Source organism: Sciurus carolinensis, chromosome 1 (assembly GCF_902686445.1).
Source record: "Sciurus carolinensis chromosome 1, mSciCar1.2, whole genome shotgun sequence".
Taxonomy (NCBI): domain Eukaryota; kingdom Metazoa; phylum Chordata; class Mammalia; order Rodentia; family Sciuridae; genus Sciurus; species Sciurus carolinensis.
Window position 1 is genome coordinate 44171700 of NC_062213.1, and position 18888 is coordinate 44190587.

The following is an 18888-nucleotide window of genomic DNA, read 5'->3' on the forward strand; positions in this document are numbered from 1 at the left end:
CATCTCCTGCTTTTTAAAATATTTTATTTAGAGACAGGGTCTCACTGAGTTGCTTAGGGCCTCCCCAGATTGCTGAGGCTGGTTTTGAACGTGTGCTCCTCCTGCCTCAGCCTCCCATACTGATGGAACTATAGGTGTGTGCCACTGCTCAAGGCCTAAGATGAACTTTAAAGGCTAACTAGCAGGCAGCCAACCAGGGGAAAAAGGGGGAAGGGACATGCCAAAAAATGGGGACGGCAAAACCACAAAGTTATAAAAGATCAGGTGAGTTTAGAATGTGGTTGATGAGAGGAAAAGAGAGAAAAGAAGGCTAGACCACAGGCTGAGGCCAGATTTAGAAGAACCTTGGGCTCTAAGGTAGGAATTAGGGAACATAGGGAACTGGTAACTAGGAAAAGTAGGAAGGGAGGGTCTGGCCTGCTCAGATACATGATGGAAAGATAACTTGACTAGGAATATTAAGGGCAAGTGGAAAATAGGGAAAGCTGGAAGCAGAGACTAATGGGAATTATAGAGTTGTCCCCGTATATTAGGGGTTTCCAGAAAAACAGAACCCACAGTATGTATGTGTACAGAGACAGACAGAGAGAGAGCACAAAAGAGAGAGAAAGCAAAAGAGAAAGCAGTTTACATGATTATGAAGTCTAAGAAGTCCTAATACAGACCCAACATAGCCAAAGACCTGAGAACCAGGAGAGCCAAGGGTATAAATCCCAACCTGAGGTGAGTCTAAAGGCAGGAGAAGACTTATATCCCAACTTAAAGACTGGCAGGCAGAGAGAGGATGCTTTCTTACTTAGCCCCTCTGTTTTATTCAAGTCTTCAACTGATTGGAGGCTGCCTACCCACATTGGGAAAGGCAGCCTGCTTTACTTAACCTACCGACTCGAATGTTAATCTTGACCAGAAGCACTCTCAGGGACATACCGGAATGGTGTCTAAGTATCTGAGCAACCCATGACCCAGGAAATATGACACAAGATTAGCCATCCCCAGTCACCAAACCTGAACTCACTGGTTTCCTCTACCTGCTTCCAGAGAGATGTTCTCCAGAAGCCAGTCTGGGTCTGTGACTTCCTGCATGAAGTCCCGCTGCTCTGGGACATAAGGTCAGCTCTTTGGTAGGTGCACACACTTACTGCTGAGGATCCTGCTTTTCTGGTTTCAGCAGGTGCGTTTCCACCTCACACTGCATGGTTGGCTCTGGAAGGTGCTGTTGGCTCGCTCCTCTCTGTGCCTGTTCATTGGCGGCAACCTCTAATAGAACAACGTTAGCCTTGCCTTCCTCTCTCTTTGCTCTCTTCCAGGGAACTCCTAGTTACTCTTTAAGATTCATTTTAGGCCTTTCTTCTGTTCTAGAATACCACGACATCATTTTCTTCTCTGGTCTAGGTCAAGAACCATGCTCATGTGTTGAAAAGAATCCTCGTGCACCTCCATACTGGGCTTTTGTCCCTCTGTGTTCACCACTATCAGCCAAGCACTGTAGCAAATGCTTAATATGCATGACCTCCTATAACCCTTGTAACAAACGCGGTGGTAGGCACTGTGTGGAACCCCATCATACCATGAGAAAACTGTAGTTCAGAGAGGAGAGGTAACATAACTTGCCCAACGCCACAATTAATAAGTAGTAGAACTAGGATTCACAGCCAGGCAATTGGACTCCTATACCTGTGCTCTTAACCCCTGTGCTATACAATATTCAGTTTCTTCCCCCACCCCAGATTATGTGCACTTTCAGAACGGAATGCTCCTCATCTTTGTATCCATAGCACCTAGTTCAATGCCTGACATATAGAAAAAAGAGATTATGAACAAATGCAAATTAAAAAATGAGTGGTAGAGAAAAGGGGTGAAAGAGAGAAGAGGAAGTGGGTAGGGTGATTGCAGAGTATTCCATAAATCTTGGGCAGGTTGAAAGGAAGAAAGAAAAAGATTCAATATGGCAATAGCTGGAGAAATATACAAAATCGAAGTGACTGTGTGTGTGTAGATGGAGAGGTCTTAATCACATTTCTATATTGAATTAAAGGAGTCAATGAAAATGGAAAGAGTGAAGATACAGAAAATAAAGGGATCTTGTGACAGAGTAGGTTCCCAGAGTTCACATAAGGAGACAGGATCAAGTATGGAGCCTGGATAATGGAAGCCAGCTCTTGAAGATCTTATGCACATTCTAAATTCAAACTTTCACTTTGTCATATTTCTCAAAGGATGTATCTCCTTGAGCATACCACTTAGAATTTGTGTAATACATATTTGTTGATGGTTTCATAAGTAAAGTAAAATCCATTAATCTAATCAGCCCATTTTGTCCACCTTTGTAGCTGCTTTGTAAAGATCACACCTGAAATGTGCTAAGTAATGAGACTGGGCTGGCCACAGGACATGAGGACATCAAGAAAACAAGAGAAGGGATGGCCTGAAGCCCTCATAGTGCAAAGGAGGAAACTGGAGCAGAGAGAGGACGAGAGTGTGACCTAGGACCACAACTACTGAGTGGCAGCAAAGTTGTGCCTGAGCCCAGAGTCTCCAGATTCCTAGACCAGGATTCACCAAAGTCACCTTTAGTTGTTTGCCATAATGAACTGCATACCAATGTCAAGTCAGGTAGAACCAAGAGCAACTTAGCTTGTCAAATTACCTTGAAAGTCTTGCAATAATAAAAGATAGTGTGTGTCAAGCACCCCACATGGTGTCTGTACCATAATAGTTGTTCAAAAGATGTCCATGGAGTAATTCCACATGAGATGGACCCAATAAACAAATGTACTTGTGCACACGCATTCACCTGCATCAAGATAACAATTATCCAGGTCAGTTCCATTCATTCCATCCAGACACGTGGAAAAGGATATTTGATTGACTGAAAATGAGTTTAGCAGTCATAGATTTAGTTGGTGCAACTTAAAGTAGAAAAACTTCCATGTTCTTTCTGGGAACTGCAACAGGAATGCATTTGCTGTTAAGATTCTGTATCTGCATCCTTAAGACTCAGACTCAGGGCCTAGATGAGGGCAAGTACTTCCCCAAATACATTCTGAGGCCTCCTGAAAAATACCGCCCCAGCCAGGAAAATTCAACAAGGTCAGATTTGTCTGTGACTGCCCACCACCCAAGGCCCCCACGCCAGCATTCAGGAGGTCTCAGAGAGGAGGGCTGGCTGGCTCTGCACGTCCCTCTCCCTTCTCCATTGTAGGCCTCCTACCATCTCCCTGCTGGCACAGGAGGGTCCTGAGAAGGACTAGGAAGGGCACAGTGAGCTTGCTCACCTGAAAGCTGGAGCAAAAGCCAGGGCTTCAGTAACTTTGGAGATGTAGGCATTCATCTTCTCAAATCCTCAGGGCCCTAATGTTGCCTGGTGGAAGAACTCCCAGAGCCTCCGCTGCCCCACAGGCACTCCTTGGATCCTTGTCCTCATTATGCTCCCTCCCTGCCCCTGCCCAGGGACCAGGAGTGCGCAGAGCCCTGCACACAGCCACTGTGGCTGTGCTCCCCCTGCTTTGGTACGGGACTTGCTCCAGGCTTCATTTCCTACCCTCCCTCCGTTTCAAACCCTCTCTTATCTGGAACGCCCCAGCCTCAGTCTTGTTGACATTACTCCCATTCTTCTTTCTCTCTGGCTTTCATTTAACTACTTCCCAGCAGAGTATGGTTGAATATGCCTGCCCTTTTGGCACCACACTCAACAACCAAGGGCAACTGAAGTTCTGTTCAATAACCTAGGTCAGGCTGACAGCCCAGCCTTCAGGGGAGGGAGACAAGCTTCCAGTAATATCTAAGCTCTGTTTCTGTAACAGCCCATGTGGTTGCCCTCACCCCATGCCATACCCAGGATCCCTCGAACCTTAAAGTTTCAGTGTCTACATCTCAACAAACTGTTTGGAAATGGTGTATAAATACTCTGGCTCCTTTGTGCCTCGAGGGGATGATTCTGTGGGGTAGGTTTCATCCCCTGGATTCCCCAGGGGTGCAGGTCTCCACCCGGGTAGCTGGTTTAAGAACCCACATGTCATTGGCAGTCTTTCCTTCCCCTTCACTTTCTACTCCCCTCCATTGGCCCCTCATCTCCAAATTAAACCACTTGTACTCAAAATCTACCTGGAAGTCAGCTTCTAGGAGAACCATGGTTTTGGACTTTGTGGCGGAAACCTGGAAACAGGTTGGGACTAAAAAAGGGGAGTAGGGCAGCCCTGGGGCAGCTCTTAAGAGGTGCCCAACCTCAGCTCCAGGCAGTGCCCACGCTGCATTCACATGACCCCGACAGTGACTGCCTCCTTATAAAGGAGGAAACTACTCACCCACCTCACCCCGGTCCTGGCCCACGTTGGGAAGAAATGTGGCGTCCTTGAGGACCAATTCCTGTTGTCTGTAATAGTCTCGCCTGTTTGGAGTTGTTTGATCATTTTATATCCATGTGTTTGTCGTTTATGTACATATCTTTCTATTTTTTTTTTTTTTAAACCAGGGATTGAACCCAGGGGTGCTTAACCACTGATTCACATCCCCAGACCTTTCGTTTTTCATTTTGAGACAGGGTCTCCCTAAGTTGCTTAGGGCCTCACTAACTTGCTGAGGCTGACCTGGAACTTGGAATCTTCCTGCCTCAGCTCTGGAATTGTTAGGATTATAGGCCTGCACCACCAACACCTAGTAGTACTTTCCATTTTGAAAAGCATGCTCTGAAAGATCCCATGCTATCTGAATTGTTTTCATATTATGCATTATGATAGTGTTATGGACTGAATTATTTCTTCATTCTCCCCCAATTCACATTTTGAAACCGTAAACCTCAATGTAAATATATGTGGAGATAAAGCCTTTCATTAGGTAATTAAGGTTAAATTAGGTCATAAGAGTGGGGCCCTAGTTTGATAGGATTGTTGATAAGGGACACCAGGAATCTTCCCTGTTTATTCAGAAGAGATCACATGAACACACAGCAAGATGGCAGCCACTTTGAGCCAAGAAAATAGACCTCAGCATGGGCCCTACCTTGCCAACACCTTGATTTTAGACTTCCAGCCTCCAGAACTATGAACAATAAATGTCTGTTATTTAAGCCATCACTCTGAAGTATTTTGTTATGGCAGCCCTAGCAAACTATTATGTAACTTATTTTATATATTCATTCATTTTCATAAACATTTAAAAAATCTTCCCTCTGAATGAGGGATTATCTAGTGATACTTAAGACATCCTGAGGAGTATGGAAATGAATAAGACAATTCTGGAGCCTGATTCAAGGATCATGCTATCATCAGTATTGCTATTTTATTTTTAAATTGACAACTACAAATTGTATAAATTCATGGAATATGACATGAGGTTTTGATATATGTATACATTGTGGAATGGCTAAATCAAACCCATTAATGTATGTATTCCTGCAACATACTTAACATTTTTTTGTGATGGGAACACCTAAAATCTCTCTTGGCAATTTTCAACTATACAGTATATTGTTGTTATTAACTACAGCCCCCATAATGTATGGTAGACCTCTTGAATTTATTCCTCCTAACTGAAATTCTGTGTCCTTTGACTAACATCTCCCCAATCTGCCCATCCTCCAGTCTCCAGTACCATCATTCTACTTTGTTTCTAGGATTTTGCCCCCAGCCTTTAGAGCATTATTATTTTAAAAACACACCTTTGGACTTGTGCCTCCACTGATTGCAGGCTTCCGATGGTGACCTGTCATCAGCAGTGACAAAACCTGGCTCTTAGCCACTTTCCAGGTTAACTTCAGGTCACTCGCCTACATTTACCTTGTGTTCTAGCCACCAAACTCTTTGTTGGGCTCTTGCTTTGCATTGTTTTTACCTAGTCCCCTCGGGAAAATCTACATGTCTTTCCAGATTCAGAAGAAATAGTTTGACTTCCCTGAAACTTTTTGGATTCTTCCCTGCAGAATTAATTGCTTTCAGAACAGTCCCCATAAGACTTCTCCACAAGTACGATGGTATTTACTGTAGTTTACAGTTCAAAATTTATTTCTTCTTCCAAAGCTAGACTATAGATGCCCCTACATCAGGGATCTCTTCTTCTTTAACCTTTTCTTTACATCTAGTACAGAGACCCTCTTAAAGCAGATACTCAATAAGTGTGAAGAAATAAAGATGATGCCTTTGAGAATGTCAATCCTATTAAGATAAGTCACTTGCAAAATTAATTCATAAATCAGACAACTATCATTCATTTGTCAAATGCATTCAAATGTTTTATAGTTCTTTATTTTTATAATTTTTTAACTTATTTGAAGACCATCCAACCAAGTTATCTTGTTTGGGAACAGAGAGATCTTAGAATAGTTTCTTGCCATCTCTAAGTACATATCCAAACTCTTTGTCAAAGTGCTATTTATTTGGGGTAGTTATGAACTTTCTTTTTTTTTTTTTTTTTTGAAATTCTTTTTTTTAAATTTATTTTTATTGTAAACAAATGGGATACATGTTGTTTCTGTTTGTACATGGAGTAACAGCATACCATTTGCATAATCATACATTTACATAGGGTAATGATGTTTGATTCATTCCGTTATTTTTTTCCTTCCCCCTCACCCCTCCCACCTCTCTTTTCCCTCTATACAGTCCCTCCTTCCTCCATTCTTGCCCCCTTCCCACCCCCCATTATGTGTCATCATCTGCTTATCAGTGAGATCATTTGGGTTTTTGAGATTGGCTTATCTCACTTAACATGATATTCTCCAATTTCATCCATTTGCCTGCAAATGCCATCATTTTATTATTCTTTATAGCTGAGTAATATTCCATTGTATATATATACCACAGTTTCTTTATCCATTCATCAATTGAAGGGCATCTAGGTTGGTTCCACAGTCTGGCTATTGTGAATTGAGCAGCTATGAACATTGATGTGGCTGTATCTCTGTAGTATGCTGATTTTAAGTCCTTTGGGTATAGGCCAAGGAGTGGGATAGCTGGGTCAAATGGAAGGTCCATTTCAAGTATTCTAAGGAATCTCCACACTGCTTTCCAGAGTGGCTGCACTAATTTGCAGCCCCACCAGCAATGTATGAGTGTACCTTTTTCCCCACATCCTCTCCAACACCTATTGTTGCTTGTATTCTTATGAACTTTTAATAAAGTTTAGGCCTGCATGTAATTGAGCAGTAACCTGAGGGTGGTCTTCACAGAGTTAGTAAAGGACCCCGTAAGGCCAAGATGGTTGCTGTGTCTCCAGCACTTTAGGGATAATTAAAAGATTCAATGATGGCATACCTCACAATAAAGTGCCCCAAGATGAGTAGCTTAAAGTACAGAAAGTTATCATGTCAAAGTTCTAGATGGGGTTAGAAACCCAAATTCAGGTATCAGTTATCAGGGTTGGCCCCTTCTGAGGGTTATGGAGGAAGAGTACGTTCCAGGTCTTTCTCCTTATCTTGCAGATGTCTGCCTTTTCTTTGTGTCTCTTTGGGTCATCTTTCTTCTCTGTGTCCAAATTTCCCCTTTTTATAAGAATATCAGTCATACTGGAGTAGGAGCCACCCTGAAGACCTCATTTAACTTGATCACCCTGTAGGCTCTCTTCAAATAAGTTCCTAGTCTGAGGTGCTGGGGGTTAGGACTCCAGTGTAGTTGTTGTTGTTGTGATTGTTGTTGTTGTTTTGGGGGGCTGGGGACACAACTCAACATATAACATTTGCCAGGAAATCTTCTAGAGATAATTTGACTTCCCTGAAAACTCTCCTTTATGGAGAGAATGTGGGTGCCAGGCAATGGGAGCACTTCTACTGGTGGAGGATGTCTTGTGTTGGTGAGACAAAATTAGGAACGAACCTCCTACAACCCAGAAAAATCTCTTCACGAGCGGAAGGAAAGGAAACTGTTTATTATTGAATAGGAATTCAAGCAGAATTCAATGCACATCACAGGCAAACTGCTGCAGAGATTGCAAAGACAGAAGGGAATCTCACCCTTTTACAGGCAAGTAGATATGTGTTCCTAAGTGCTCGGTTAGAGGACTTGACAGAACCATTTGCCACGTACAGTTCATCGCTAACTCTGGTAATTGGGGCAAACTGCTTTCTTTCTTTCCTTTTCTGAGATGTATGGAAACCTTTTAAAAAGCAAAATAAGCTTCTTGCCAGCCTTTCAACACAGGAATGTCTTTCTCAAGAACTAGGGCCTGGTTCCTTTGAAAGGAAATCTTCAAGAAAATCTCCTAGTTCCTGAAGGAGAGTGGGTCCCTACATTTTTAGTGAGTTCATTTTAAATCATTTTCGGAACTTTTAAAATATATAGTGGTCATTTTTCCTTTGTCATTCATTTAGCAAATACTAGTTTTGTATTTGACCTTTTTTAGTGTTCATTTTTTATTATTTTTTCCTTCCATACCAAAATGTTGATATTGAACTCTTTCCTAGTTTCCCCTCACTTCCCTTCTTTTCCCTTTCCTCCATCTTTCCTTTCTATCCTCACTTTCTTTTTCAAAATGAGTCAATCCTTGGGTTATGATTCTGTACTATACTACCACAGAATACACATCTACCTGGTGGCTATAACTGCTGTGATCTGAAATGTCCACTGCCAATGCCCATAACCAGTCCGTATTCTTAAAGGAAACACTGAGTCAATGGTGGCCACAGAAGTAAACTGAAAACATAGAATGAAATGGCCTCTAAGTTTCTCTGAGGTTCTCAGATTTCTTTCTCCATCCAAGCCCCAACTTAGATAGGAATATTAGTCTGGGTTTATACTAAACGAGTGCTCTTATCCAAGGCTCCACTTCTAATTATATTCTTTGAAACAATGAAACTCATGTACTCTTTATTCACCTTAAATGAACTACATTTTTAAAAAATTCAGCTTTTGGTTTTTGAAGCCATATTGACATACAAAGGAGAATTTATGGGCCATGCCTGATGTGATTAGGAAAACAATCAGGCAATACTCGAAAATTCGGAGGACTAAACAATATTAAAACTTGGCAGACCATTCACTGAGATGCCATTTAATGTCTTGCAATTTACTTGAAACCCAATGGCACAGGCCCTTCATCAGACCTCATTTCTTGGCTTCCCACAATATAGCTAGATCTTCAAGGTCTTCAGCCTTACTTTGTAAAAATCAACTTTTATTTTGCTTCAAAATCCATTTTTAATTCTACTTTCTCTATTTGACTTTCCCTATCTTTACGGGGCCTCAGGTGAAGTGGTGCCTTTCAGTTTTAGTTCAGACCACCTAATGCAAGGGTGGAGGAACATGGAATGGGCTCCACCCATTCTCATTAGGTGTCAAGAGAGCCAAATACCTATCAGGAGAAGATGGGGATGGGGGGGATTCTAATTACCAGTGGAGTGGTATGATATGACCTGCAACATTCTTTTCAAAACAAAGATAGTATTTCCATTAAGACTTAACACAGGTGCATGCAGACTCAAAAAACACTCCATGGATAAGAGGAAGGTCTAGGTTAGAAAATTCTGTATCACTTTGTCATTTCAGCTTCTTCACATTAACCAAGCCACTTTTAGTTTCTTGTTTTATCCGGTGTCAGTTAGATAGATGCATTTGCTGCATTTGAAAGGCCTAATGACTTTTAAAAATACTAGGATGAAATCTACAATTATGTAAGTTTATTTGCACAGAAAAAAATCTGGAAAGGCAGACACCATACATCAAATTGCATCAATGTTCTGAGATGTGGAATTATGGATGCTTTTAATGTTTGTTTTGTTATTCTCCGTGTTTCAAATGTTCTCCATGGGAACAGGAACTATATTTATCATCTGCTGTCTGTTTATCTATCTAGAACTTTTTCCTTAGACAGGTTGAAATATCAGAATCAGTGGCATCAGGACTGACAGGACTAGAGATCCTATAAGGCACGTATGTCTAGCAGAAAAAGGGCTAAGGAGCAGAGAGGGCTACAGGCATTAGGCTGACACTCTGTGTCAGACCCACAAGAAACTATCTGGGGAAATCAGGTAAGGCAGAAAGAACCTGAGGCCCTGGGGGTCAAGTGAGAGCAAGCAGACTGGCTGTCTATCCCACGGCTTGGTTGTAACTCAACAGAAGGAAGAATTTTCTCATCCTCAGAACCTTTGGAAAACCAGGAGCCAGGGCACATAGGGGACCCACGGGGGTACTGGAAGCAAATAGATATGAGTCCCTAACATACATAAGGTGTCCTCAGGAAAGAGAAGAATTCCATCACCTGCAGGGCTGGCAAGACAGACTGCCTCTTTGGTGACTTTTCAGAGTTATAATAATATATAGTAGGTTAGATGTACCAGTGAGGATATTTTACTGATTTACTAAACTAGTTCCAACAAAGTGGATAAGGGGCCTCAAATGATTATTATAAAAAGCACATATAAGCACAAGAGAATACCAAGGAAAAGGCAGGGCTGGCACTTCTCCAGAGCCAGGATGAGCTTTTTGTTAACCTCAACAATATGAGGTAAAAATCAAATTTGCTGAGAAGTTGGCCAAACACAGTTGAAATTATCCAAAAGACAATTTGAAATATAAATTTATACCTACTACCATTAACAATCAATAAGTTATAAGAGAATAGTATACTTTGGGATATAATATAATATCACATATCAGATATCACATATTATGACAGCTTATGAAGCCATCATGAGCATAAAGATATTGAAAACTAAACATTTGGAACATTATTAATAATATTATAATTGTAATGAGAGCAAAGGGGGAGGATAATGTTAGTAAAATAAACTGTAAGATCATTTCAAAAGTAGTATATATTTTATCTTTATCTCATTGTCTTTTAATTGTCTTGTACATATTCTAATAGTACCTATATAGAACTGTAGACTTTCATACAAATACACCTGCATATTAACATGCAACAGAGCATCAAGAAAAGTGTCCAGTACTACACTGGGCAGAGCAGTGGACTTGCCCAGTGATCAGACATGTGATCTCACATGTACCCAATGATAGCAGAAAAGAACCCACTGGACTAGAAGTCTTTAGAGACAATGAGTTTTTCTCACTAGAGTTGTTTGAACATGAACTAGATGGTTATTGATTACATTGTAGGGCAGATTTGAGTAACCTTTGGGGAATTTGACTGGATCACTTTTAAAGACCTTTCTTCAACCCTGAGTTCTGCATTTTCATGATTCTTCTATGATTCTAATGTAGTTTAGTCAACTCCTCTCACAGACCTTGTCTCAATCTGCCTTTAATAAGACCAACTTATGTATGTGTTTGTTTCTTCTGGAAAATTCTTTAAGGGTAGGAGTTATTTTGTATATTTGTTGTATCTTCAAATTATCTAAAACTTTGCTTTACATATTGGAGACATTCAATAAATGATTTTTCATCTAAATTTTAAAATGCTATTATTTTTAACATAACAAAGAATATTATGTGACTACTTGGAGAATAAAATGCTAATGGAGTAAGTTGTTGACAGGCTTCTCCTCAGATCGTTTGACATTGAATGCAGATCATTTTCTGTACACCATTATTACAATTTTGTCCTTTATGAGGATGTGAGGACAGCGCCATCACAAAGTAGTGCTGTGTGGAGTTTTCCTCTCCCCATGATAATCAATCCACAAGTATTTACTGAGCAGTTATCCTGTGTCAAGAGCTGTGTTGTACACTGTGAGAATTATGCAACAAATATTAATGTGTTTTCTGTTCTCAAAGAGCCCAGAGTTCAATTCAGGAGACAGAGAAGGAGTGCCCAGGAAACTGAAATACAGAATATTACAACATTAAAAAGTGGTTCCAACTGAACGTGCTAGGAGTCCAGGGGCAGAAGGGTCCTTGGAGGTCAGAGTGATTGGGAGGGAAGGCTTTGAGTGGCCTTTGAAGGCACTGACTTCTTTGTTAGCTGGTGAGAATGGCATCCCAGGGGAGGAATCCGTCCTCTTTGTGATCCCTCCCTGACATTTGTTGTCAGGATTCTCAGTAAAATCTGGGCCACAAATCAGAAAGCTTCTTTATCATTAGAATTACCAACATTAGCCTTTGTCTGCTGCTACAGCAAAGCCCCAAACCCAGTACTTTTATCTATAAATGTGTCATCTTGCAGTTGGGATGATGTCAAAGATTCTTGCAGCTATAAAAATCTGCAATTTCATGAGAAAACATAATTTCCTGAGAGGGACAGATCCAAGGAACTTGACTTGCCAGATGGTCTGTTTAGGTACAGTCTGAAAAAAGAAACTATGAAGAGGAGAACACAGCCGGATGAGGGAACTGTAAGGCTGTAAGCTTGGTCTTCGTGACAACCTGAGCTGCCAAGTGGCCCTGGTGTGTCCCCACTGTTTTGGCCATGCTATGGAAGTCTCCAGAATGGGTGGTTCTGCTGAGGACGGTTGTCTGGGCTAACAGGCCTGATTGTCATCTGGCTCTGCAGTGCTGCAGCCATAAGAATTGATTTGGTTTTGTCCGTTGGTCAAATTCATCTCTGCTGCTAAGCACAAGAGCCCAGCTCTTACTGTCATTTGGAGTCAGGGAGAAAGGCTTTTCCATTAATGAATCAGTAGAGCAAGTTACCACAAGCACAGCAGAATCAGGACAACTAGAACACAGACAAGCTGTTGCTTTTCTATTTGTTCTTTTTAGGGATGAAGACGGCTACATAGGAAACCAACTATCAGGAATATTTGTGTTTTGTTTTTTTCTTCTCTCAGTTAACAAATACTAATTAAGCAATATCCATTCATTTATGTAACTTCATGAGTTCAACAAAGTTAAATCGATGCTCCAACATATCACTGTGCTGTATGTTTGCCATGTAGAGACCAATGACAACCTGTTGTGCCTGCTAAGAGACAATAGTTTATGGGAAAGACAGGAAATAACACAGCATCACAATGCACCATTGTGGGAAGCCATCCTTATTTGGCAGAATCAGAGTAGGTTGAGCCACGGGATGCAGATGCCTGGCTTCTAGGAACTGCAGGGAAGTATGTGGTGCTGTATGGGAGTGGTTCCCTGTCTCCTTCTGGAATTTTCCCCTTAAGAGAATGGTTCCCCTAACTCCACCCTATCCTGCCTATCACAGAAGAAGCTCCTCCCAGTCCTGGCCCCCTTTACCTGTGTGTTATAAATAGAAGAGAGTTGGGCGACTCCATGTTAGAGGCCAGAGCTGGTATGGCCAGACCCGTCATACCCCCTCTCATTTAAAAAGGGTATTGGCTCTTGTGTGTTCATTGAGTAGATAAGTTTATGAGTAATTGATTGATATACAGCCAACATCATCCTCCAGCAGTTAACCCTTTTCTCATCTATGTGGGACGGGGCAGAGAGGACCCCAACACACCATGACAAGTGGATGCCCAGGGGACCCAAAGAACCAGGGGACAACCACCAAATGACTGAGACACAGGGCATTTCTCCTGCTCTGGACCAAGTGGTATGCAGAAGTGAGACTATTCCTGAGATGGAAATTTCAGAACTCATGAGGAAAATCAGCTGAAGAGTGGCAGGTCATGGTTGGAAATCAGGAAAGAAATTTAGGGAGTTCACTCTCTGTGGTTTGACATGGTCATACACTTCCTGTCTTACTGTATGATGCCCCACATAGCATGGAGATTGCCAGCATGAAGGTCATTACCAGATGCTGCCCCTCCAGAACAATAAGTCACAATACACTTCTTTTCTTTAAAACTTAGCTGTCTATAGTATTGTGTTATTAGCAACATACAGTGAACCAACAAAGCCAAAGCCTTGCTTAAATCTGAAAAGTTTGAGAGGTGGGATAGAAGAGAATCCAGACAAAAGGACCAGCTTAGGCAAAGACACAGAGGCAAATATAGGGAGTTCTCATATGCAATTCATCCATTCAACAAATACTTATTGAGCATCTATTATGTCAGGTGCTGGGGATACCATAGCAAACCCAATGAAGAATCCTATCTTCATGGAACTGATAGTCTAGCAGGGCAGACAAATGAAATTGTGAAGAAATAAATAAGTAAAGAATGCAGCTTGTTAGAAGGTGAAAAGTGTGTGAAGAAAAAGAAAAGGAAAGGAAGAAAAGGCAGAGCAGGGTGGAGGTATGGGGAATATCCAGGGTAATTTGATACTTCTAAAGAACAGGAAGAAGTGGGCGAGGGATGGAGGGATGACTCAGAGCTGCTTCTTTCCTTAACTCTCCAAATGACTCCTCTCCAGTCTATCTTCCAAACTTACACCCCAATAATCTTCCTGAAATAAATTACATCATTCCTCTGAGTAGAATCATTTGGTAGTTGTCTGCTAGTTTAGGGTTCAGCTCTAAACCCTTTAGCATGCACCTGTGGTCTAGCCTCTGCCCATCTTGAGCTTCCCTTCTTCTGAGATTGGGGTGCCCACTGACCGCCTCTCCACCATCTGTTTCCCCCTTCACACTTCCTTTGGGAGCCAGGTGATTCCAGGGAGTGGGAGCTACCCCAGCACCATATAGAAGCCAATCCTCACAACCCACACCCTGGCCAGAGTAACTGGCTGTGGGGGCATCAGATCTAAAGTGAGCCAGCTAGGATTGCACCTGGGATGCTGGGAATACACAGCACTTTTCCTACTTTGGACCTGGTGGTAGGCAGATGTGACACTGGTCCTGGCATGGACATTTCAATGCTCATAGGGAAAATCTACCTGAATATAAGTTGGAAGTGGAGAGTGGAAGACCAAGACCCTGGAGAGAGCCACAGCCCTGATGACATGGATGACACATGAGCATTTGAGAACATATGGTTTTCAGAGCAGCCCCAGCACCACCTGGCCATGGCTAGAAATGCAAATTCTCAGGTCCCATGCCAGGCCTTCTGAATTAGAAACCATGGGGGTGGAGTCCAGCAGTCTGCCTTTTAACAAGCCCAGCCAGTGATTCTAATGCTTGCTGAAGTTTGAGAGCTGCAGGCCTACCATAGTCACCTCAGACAATAAATCTACTTTATAACTTAAGACAGTTTGAGTTGCGTTTTTTCTTCCTTGTGTCACCTGTACTTTGAACTAGTAGTACTCAGACAGCATAAAGACAAATGGAACTTCACTAGTGCCCCTCACTGTCCCTGTGAATCTGCTCAGGGTGGGCTCTGCTCTTGCCTCTGGGCAAAAATCTGGACAGGCCTCATAACTTTTCCATTTCTTCTTTTCTTCTTCTTTTTAATACATTGGGTATTGTGGTGACATATACATAAAATGCCTTGTGTTAACATCTTTGAGCATACAGGTCAACAATACTGAATACATTCACAATGTTGTGCAACCCTACCACCATCTATCCCCAGAAATGCTTCATCACTCCCAGTGTGAACCCTGCATCTACTAAACAAGGCCTCCACATCCCCCTCTCCTTAGTCCCTGGTAACCACTATTTTATTTTCCATCTCTGTGATTTGAGTATTCTAGGTACCACTTAAATGGAATGCAGCATTTGTCCTTTCGTGAGTGACTTCTTTCATGGAACATAAGGTCTTTGAGTTTCATTCATATTGCAATATGTGTTAGAACTTCCTTGCTTTTTAAGGCTGAATAATATTCCACATTATGTATAGTGCACATTATGTTTATTTCATGGTATGTAGTTTCACATTTTGTGTATTTCACATCTTGTGTATCCACTCATCCATCCACAGATATTTAGGTTCTTCTACCTCTTGGCTATTGTGAATATGCTCCTATAAACGTAGTGTTCAACAAACCACTCATGCCCCTACTTTTTCTTCAGGGAAATTCTTATCACAAATTCACTTCGCAAATCCTCTCTCTCTCTCCACTCTTTTTCCATGGGATGAGAGGTTTTAGTGTGCTGAAATTAGTTCTAGATGCTTGGAATGTTTTCATTTCAAAGCCTCTCAAAGTAACTCAATGTGCTATTATACAGCTAAAAACATACAAACTGTTGCTACTCTTTTGTGGAAATTCTTTCAGTGAGAGTCATAGCCCTGCCCTCAAAGACAAAGGAAAATGGGCATGCATTCAGAGACTACCAAGTGCTGGGCACTGGAAAGAATGATACATGTTTTATCTCATTAAATTTGTGTAATGACCTTGCCAAAGGGGGACTCTATTTTCTTTTACAGATGAGGAAATTCAACTTCGAAAACTAGTGTGTGTGTATGGTCCCATAGCCAGAAAATGGAATCCCAACACAGCTCTGAGTCTGTAGAGGAATTCCATTATCATTTCCTTCTGCTCCATTTTCATGTCTAACTAGAGAGACAAAACTGTGAATAGTAAATAACAGAGTACTAACCACAGATCTCAGAAGACGGAATACCAGTGTACATTACACTGGTCAGAGAGTAGTCTGTGTTGATTGAACTTGATTGAAATCTTGAAAAATGAGTGACATTTAGATAAGCAAGATAGAAGAAAGAACTTTTTTTTTGGATGAGAACTAATTAAGAAGAAAATTGGGAGAAGATTGTGTGTATGGACTTTGAGAGGGACAGAGACTAGACCTTCTTGAGTAAATACAGGGTACCCATTGAAGGGTACTAAATGATCAATTTAGATCAGAAGGTCCTGTGCACATTAGAATAAAACTGTAAGTTCAAGCTTTTTGAAAGTAGCATGGTGTAAAATGTACAGCAGGGGGTTAGACTTGAACTTGATTCTCTGCCTTGCCCTAAAGTGAAATCTTGGACAAGTCATTTAAACACATCAATCCTTTGTTTTTCCACCCATAAATAGGAATGGTAGTACCTACTCTGAACAGCTATTGTAGGAATTTGTGACAATATAAGAATAAAGTGTTTGTCCCCAGGTAGGTACCTAAGTGCTCCATTACATAAATGGCGGTTGTTGCTTTTGTCACCATTATGACCCTGAGGAACAGTTGAGCCAACAGGGAAGCATGGCAGTTTCTGAACATGGGAGTGGCTGACCCAGGGTGCAATTTGAGCGAGGCCTGTGAGCAACAGAATGCAGTCTGAATTGCAGCGGGTGACAGTGGAGGAAAGCGGACTGTAAGAGGTCCTTAAGGTTACTTACTTGGAGGTGAAGCTGTTAGGATGGGATACAGCATGTGGGAGGAGCTGGAATGCAGAGGGAAGAGATGGGAGAACTTGGAAGTAAACTACTAAGGAGAGGAAAATGCCCCAAATGTCTCCCATGTTTTCTAGTAAAAAAGAAGAAGATGGTGTCCACTGGGGTCAGGGCCTAAAAATCAGGAAAGAGAATGGCTTGTCTGTGGAGTGGACATCGCAGGGAGGTCGTTTTAGTCAGTTGGGGTATGTTGACTTTGAGATGACAAGACATTAGAAAGAAATAAGCATTATATTTCCATATGGGAAGTGAGTTGGAACTGATATCAGAGGAAATGGGACAAATTCAGAGTGCCTGAGAGAGAGATCACAGTAAGTGCAGATTTGATTTGGATGAACTGACAACAGTATTACTCAGATCTTTAAAAAAAAAAAATCCAACCCTCATTATCTGAAGTTAGTGGCAGAACAAGATAAGAGGAAGCCACAGAGACCTGGGCACCACAAGCTCCTCCCTGGCTGTCCCTCATTTACTTAGCACATGGAATTGCTCCACACCAGGAAGTGCAGGTGGCCTGAGCTTACATCGGAGGGAGGGAAGGCAGTGTGATGGAAAGTCTCCCTGCTGGGGAACTCTGATTTTTTTGTCTACCTCGTCCTCATGTGTCAGTTAATATAATATGAAGTTCATACATCAGCACTGATTCTCATGCTGGGATGCTGGCATTCAACCAATACTCCACTGGAAATTCCCAGAACACTTCGTGGTTGCTAGGATACTCCTCAGCCCACTGCAGTATATATTTCTTGAAAAGTGTTCTTGTGGGTCCTCCAATACTTCAACTGTGACCATTATTTTTAAAATTTAAAATGGAATTCATTTGGTTTAGCAATGGTCACAGGGTTTTATCTTCTTAGCTTTTCTTTTTTTTTCTTTTTATTTTTTTTGAGAACAAATGAACTCTATTTCAGCAAAAATTACCCAACACAAGAGTTTTTTTTTTTTTGAAGTGAAGATTTTCTTTTGATTTTGAATGGTGTCTGATTATTTCTATGTAAATCACAGTGTTGATCATTTCTCTAAGGAACTAGAACACTGGAATGAGTTCCATTTTTTATTTGAATGAAATGACATGCATCGCTAGTTGAATTCTTAATGTGGGTTCCATCTTATTACTGTTCCGATTTTAAGCAGATTGTAAATGAAAGTTTTCAAAGTTTTCTACAAACAAAGAAATGTCTCTAAAAGTGCCTTGCAGGTGGGAAGGAGGAGTGGGAAGGGGAGATTGTCTTCTTGCTTTTCTTTCAGGGCTACAGAGATACCTACCTAGTGCTACCCCATCTGGAGGCCACAATTCTGAGAGGGCAGCACCCTTCTTGGGTCACTGCATTATCAAGTTCCTCCCAGGCATCAGGCTACTGAAGACTAGGAGGTTTGAACAGTACTGTATAGTTTTATTGTAGATTTTTTATTAGTAGTACTATTACAATTGTTCCTATTATACCTACTATTATTCCTACTTTTATTAAAAATTTTCTCATCCTCTCTATTTTCCTCTTATCTATCTGTCTCCTTGGAGACTCTTTCTCCCTTTTAACATGCTAACAACCAATTTCTTTTAATTTGTTTTCAATATTCCCACAACATAGTACCTCTACAGATGCACTTCTTATCTCATTAATGTTATATCCTATACCCCTCTCCATCCTCTTTGTCCACCATTAGAAATTGTGGTCCTTATTGTAAACCTATTGACTAAGCTGTAGATAATAATCAAACTCATAATCTCTGTTTATTAAGACAATATGGTTAATATCTTAAAGGGGACTATTTGAGTTAAGGATGCATATTGTTCGTATGGTGTGCTGCTAATCTTGATCTTTCACTTCAAGGTGAGGTATTACAAACCAGCAGGGACACTGTAAGTCTATAGGGAGGAAACTGCAATACC